The sequence below is a fragment of the Marmota marmota genome, unplaced genomic scaffold (genome assembly GCF_001458135.2).
Source record: "Marmota marmota marmota unplaced genomic scaffold, marMar, whole genome shotgun sequence".
NCBI classification, from domain to species: Eukaryota; Metazoa; Chordata; class Mammalia; order Rodentia; family Sciuridae; genus Marmota; species Marmota marmota.
Window position 1 is genome coordinate 5,770,839 of NW_025999924.1, and position 5,996 is coordinate 5,776,834.

The window sequence follows — 5,996 nt, forward strand, 5'->3', positions numbered from 1 at the left end:
AAAAGAGCATACTACAGAGACACTGCTACATTGATGTTCATAGCAGCACAATTCACAATAGCAAGACTGTGGAACCAACCTAGATGCCCTTCAATAGACGAATGGATTAAAAAAAAATGTGGCATTTATACACAATGGAGTATTACTTTGCATTAAAAAGTGACAAAATCATAGAATTTGCAGGGAAATGGATGGCATTAGAGCAGATTATGCTAAGTGAAGCTAGCCAATCCCTAAAAAACAAATGCCAAATGTCTTCTTTGATATAAGGAGAGTAACTAAGAACAGAGCAGGGAGGAAGAGCATGAGAAGAAGGTTAACATTAAACAGGGATGAGAGGTGGGAGGGAACGGAAGAGAGAAGGGAAATTGCATGGAAATGGAAGGAGACCCTCAGGGTTATTCAAAATTGCATACAAGAGGAAGTGAGGGGAAAGGGAAAAAAAACAAGGGGAGAAATGAATTACGGTAGATGGGGTAGAGAGAGAAGAGGGGAGGGGAGGGGAGAAAAGGGGGGATAGTAGAGGATAGGAAAGGCAGCAGAATACAACAGACACTAGTATGGCAATATGTAAATCAGTGGATGTGTAACCGACGTGATTCTGCAATCTGTATACGGGGTAAAAATGGGAGTTCATAACCCACTTGAATCAAAGTGTGAAATATGATATGTCAAGAACTATGTAATGTTCTGAACAACCAACAATAAAAATTTAAAAAAAAAAAGAAAAAAAAAAAAGAGAAATGCAAATCAAAATTTCTCTAAGGTTTCATCTCACTCCTGTCAGAATGGCAATCAACAAAAATACGGGCAACAATAAATGTTGGCGAGGATGTGGTACAAAAGGTACAAACATTGCTGGTGGGACTGCAAATTGGTGCAACCACTATGGAAAGCAGTATGGAGATTCCTCAGAAAACTTGGAATGGAACTACCATTTAACCCAGCTATCCCACTCTTGGTTTATACCCAAAGCTCCTAAAATCAGCATACTTATAGTGATGCAGCCCCATCAGTGTTTATAGCAGATCAATTCACAATAGCTAGACTATGGAACCAACCTAGGTGTCCCTCAATAGATGAATGGATAAAGAAAATGTGGTATATATACCCAATGAAATATTACTCAGGTTTAAAGAAGTGTGAAATTATGGCATTTTCCAGTAAATGGTTGGAGTTGGAGAAAATCATGTTAAGTGAAATAAGAGAATCCCACAACACCAAAGGCCAAATGTTTTCTCTAATACGCTGATGTTAATTCACAATAAGGTGGGGAAGGGGATGGGAAGAATAGCATTACCTTAGATTAGATAGAGGGAAGTGATGAGAGGGGAGTGGAGGTGAGGGTATGTGGGGTTAGGAAAGATAGTAGAATGAAACAGACATTATTATGTATGTATATATGTGACTACATGACCAATATGATTCTGTAACATGTACACTCAGAAAAATGAAATTATATCCCGTTTATGTATGATATATCAAAGTGCATAAATGTATTCTATTGTCATGTATAACTAATTAAAACAAATTAAAAATTTAAAAAAAAATGAAAATGTGAGGGCTGAAATTGTGGCTCAGTGGCAGAGCGCTTACTTAGCATGTGTGAGACCCTGGATTTGATTCTCAGCACTGCATATAAATAAATTAAAGGACTATTGACAACTAAAAAAATATTAAAAGAAAAAATAAAAATAAAAATGTGAGCCAGGAGTGGTAGTCCATGCCTGTAATCCCAGCGGCTCTGGAGGCTGATGCATGAGAATCAGGAGTTCAAAGCCAGCCTCAGCAATTTAGCAAGGCTCTTAGCAAGTTAGCGAGACCCTGTCTCTATTTTTTAAAAAAACTGGGGATGTGGCTTAGTGGTTGAGTGCCCCTAGGTTCAATCCCTGGGATCATGGAAAAATAAATAAATAAAATGTGGGTAAATTCCATCCTACTATTGTCCAGGCCTTGAAAAATGTTAATGGTGAGTCTCTTGGTGGCAGAGAGAGGTTTGGGGGGAATGAGGTTAACTAGCAGGCCAGCATTTTGGTGGAGGTGGGCTGTAATTATTTTTTTTTCTAGGCTCTGCTTTTGTAGATTTCATTTATAAAAACAAAACAAACAAACAAAAACCCACAGTATTTAAAGTGCACAAACTTTGAACATATTTACAAAATATAAAGTAAATTTTAAAAAATTAAAATATTTTATATGCTTTGATGATTAGTTTTATGGATCAATGTGGCTAAGCTATATACTACCCAGTTACTCAACCAAATACTATTCTTTTTCTTGCTGTGATGGTATTCTGTAGGTATAGTTAACATCTACAAGCAGTTAACTCAAAGTAAAAGAGGTTATCCTTGATAATGTGAGTAGTTTCATCCAATCTGTTCAAAGCCTGAAAGGGCCAAACAATGAGATTTTCCAGACCAGAATAATCTATTCTTCAAGACTAAAATGTTAATTCCTGCCTAGAAGCTTCCAGTCTTGCTGGTCTGCCCTACAAATCTCAGACTTGCCAGTCCCCATAGTCACCTTAGAAAATTTATTGAAATAAATCTCTTTCTCTGTGGAAAATCCTAGTACAGGCCTGGGGATGTCACTCAAGCGGTAGGTAGCGCGCTTGCCTGGCATGTGTGCGGCCCCGGTTCGATCCTCAGCACCACATACAAACAAAGATATGTGTCCGCCGAAAACTAAAAAATAAATATTAAAATTCTCTCCCTCTCTCTCTCTCTCTCTCTCTAAAAAAAAGAAAAAGAAAAAGAAAAAGAAAATCCTAGTATAGAATAGTTGATTAAAATTGAACTTTATTCAATTTATTTGAATTTTAATTAAATCTTATTAAATAAGTTTATAAAAATAAAACCATTCCCAATTCTGGCACTCAGTAACCATCTAGTTGCGGTGTAAAAAATTGTTATCATGTTTGGTGCTTGCTATCTTACCACTATATCAGTCAGTGCCAGTTAGGAAAACAGAAACCACACCAATTGTTTTAACAACAAAATCTTAAGGAATTGGTTAAGCAGGTATCAGGGTAATAAAAAAGTGACAAGGGGACATAAAGGTAAATGAACACAATACTGCAGTTCCCCCTTTTTCCTTCCAAGAGACTAACTGACAGGTAGCATATGTATGTAGTTTGGAGATGCTGGACAAAGGGATGATTCATGCCCCAAGGTTGGAGAGAGCAGGACAGCTCAAGATTTTCATCACACTACTCAGAATGGCATGCAATTTTGAACTTACAAATTGTTTATTTCTGTATTTTTCCATTTAATATTTTTGGACCTTGGTTGACCAAAAATAACTGAACTGAAACTGCAGAAATTGAAGCCCAGATAAGGCAGACTTCTCTATCTGCAGAAGCTCCTGTGCCTAGGCAGGGAGGACAACGCAGAAACTAGAAGCTTGGAGGAGGGGGCCTTGTAGAACTGGGGCACAGATTTTGAACAGGGGGAGTTGCCAGCATAGTGGTATTTTTAAGGGGATGTCATGATGCTGGTTCTGGAACTGCTACAAAATAGTTGGGCACTGGGTCAGATGGCACTGCTGCATTGCAGGGCTATAGTGGAGGCAATGCTGATAGGCACACGCAGCGAACAGGAGGAGGAGCCAATCCCTTCCTTCTCTGGCCTAGCAACCTTAATCTAGTGTCTTCTTTTGGCAGAAAGTGTATAGGTAGTTTACTTCATCTCATTTCTCAAAGCAAAATATAGGTGGTTTGAGATCTGAGGGACAAAACAAATACAAGAGTCAAAGGACTTGGTCAGTGTTATAAGATGTTCCTTTGCTACCATTTGTAACTGTTGTGAATACATTAATTCCTCAATTTCAACAAGATCCATGAATCAAAACACACACACACACACACACACACACACACACACAACAAGAATGCTTGGCACCACTGGAAAATGGTTCACTATGGAAGCATTTGTTGCCTCCCTGCCTCTGAAAAGGATTTGACATGTTAATGAATTTGTCTCTTTTCTTTTCTAGGTACTTCAACCTTTCATATCAACCCAGAAGTCCAAAAAGGTATTGCTTTCCAATGTTGACAGTGGCACAAATCACAAATCTTCCTGGAATTTTGCATAGTCCTTGGAGGATAGAGGGTAAGCCCTGCAAAGAAGTATTCCCCTGGGGCCTGAACAGTGTTAGATACAGGAGCAGAATTTTATGGTTAGAGGTTGTCCTGGCCAGTGCTTTATGGCAAGATTCTAAGTGGCATATATACCCTTTAATACTTGTGCATTTATGATGTGCAGGGAAAGTCTAAACTATGAAGCCCAAAGCAGGGGTCCTTGTCTGGGCCTAGAGAGTAGAATGCTCCCAGTGTAACCTGACAGTATGGGGGAATTAATACCCCCAAGGGAAAATTTTTGACCAATGAAAGATGAGGGCCATTGTGTTGTCCAAAGTTCCGTCCTTGTCCCAATGCCAATCCAATAACAAGGACACGGATTTGAGAAAAAGGAAAAATAAGGTTTATTGTTTTGCCAGCAAAGGAGAAACACGGGGGACTCCTGTCCCAAAGGCGGTGATTCTGTCCATCATGAGGAACAGGTTTTTTGTTTTTTGTTTTTTTTTAAAGAGGTGATTCAAGAAAATGAGATTAGGGAGGAGAGAACAGGAAGGAGAAGATCAAAGAAAAGAAGATTGGGGAGGAGAAGGTTAGGGAAAAGAAGATCAAGGAAGAGAAGATCAGGAAGGAGGTTAGGAAAAATAGGGCCAGGGAGGAGAAAGGACAGGGAGAAGAAGCTTGAGTAAAAGAAAAAAACATGTAAGTTTCAAAGCAACAAGGGATGTAGTCAAACATCAAGTGAACCCCCGTTACAACTGGATAAATACTTCCTTCCTGCTCCTTCATCCCCCAAGATGATATTAAAGTGCCAGTTATGTGGTTCCCCAGGGGCACAGTCTCATGGTTTGGGTAATCGGTTATACTTATTGGTGGCCAACTTGATTGATCATCTTGGCACTTACCTTCCTGGCTTCCCTGCCCTGGAGGCTCACTCCTGTTTTGCATTTCCTCAGGAGGCTTTGAACTCTTTCCCCCACCCTCGCCCCCTCTGTTAAGAGCCTGGGCTAAGACACTGGGGGAATATTTCTATTCTAGTTAAGAGAGCTAAAACTTCAGGATTGGAACTAGGGTGAAGCAAGAGAGTGCCTAGTGAGTAAAATTTAAGAAGACATTCACTTCCAGGTTGTGCAAGCATAGGTCTGGACTTCAAAAGGAGTGTCTCCTTCAATTTTGTGCCCTAGGTGCCTCTTTTGCTTCACTTTAGTCTTGCCTTTTCTCTGAGATCATTTTCTTGGATCTTAAAGGGTATCAATCACTCCTGTATTTTGAGTACTGATCAATTGGAAATAGATGTAATAAATCAGTATAGCAGACACTTTAATATTGGTTGAATGATGCCCAACAACTTCAAACTAGAGAGTTTCTACCCAATTTTACTGGAAGATGTGGAACTTGCCCTGTAATTTCCTCAAATCCACATTAGTGACATTTCTGAAGGCAACTGTATGAATAGACAAAAAGTTCAGTAAATTATGAGTTTGGTAAAATATAAAAACACCCATAATCCCCTTCCTAAATGATACCATTGTTAGCACTTTTATAATCCTTCCTAGATATTTCTCTGCATTTTTATGTTTTAGGACATAGTGTATATATAATTTATAATTCTCTATCATTCTTTATAATCTAAGATAATAACACGATCATTTTGCAATGCCATTTAAACTTCTCTTAGTGAAATTTTAATATGGAAATAACAACTTGATTTTGGTAATAAAACTAACAAATTTTTATTGTAAAAAAGTTGCTAGTATAGAAAAATGTTAATAAAGTGAAAGAAAACCAGCTATAATTGCATATCCTAAATATGCACTAATATTTTCGAAAATATCCTGTGGCAGATTGTATGCCAAAATTTCCACAATTATTTCCTTCCCTGTATCCACACATCTTCACAATGTGACTTGGTAGTTCCTTA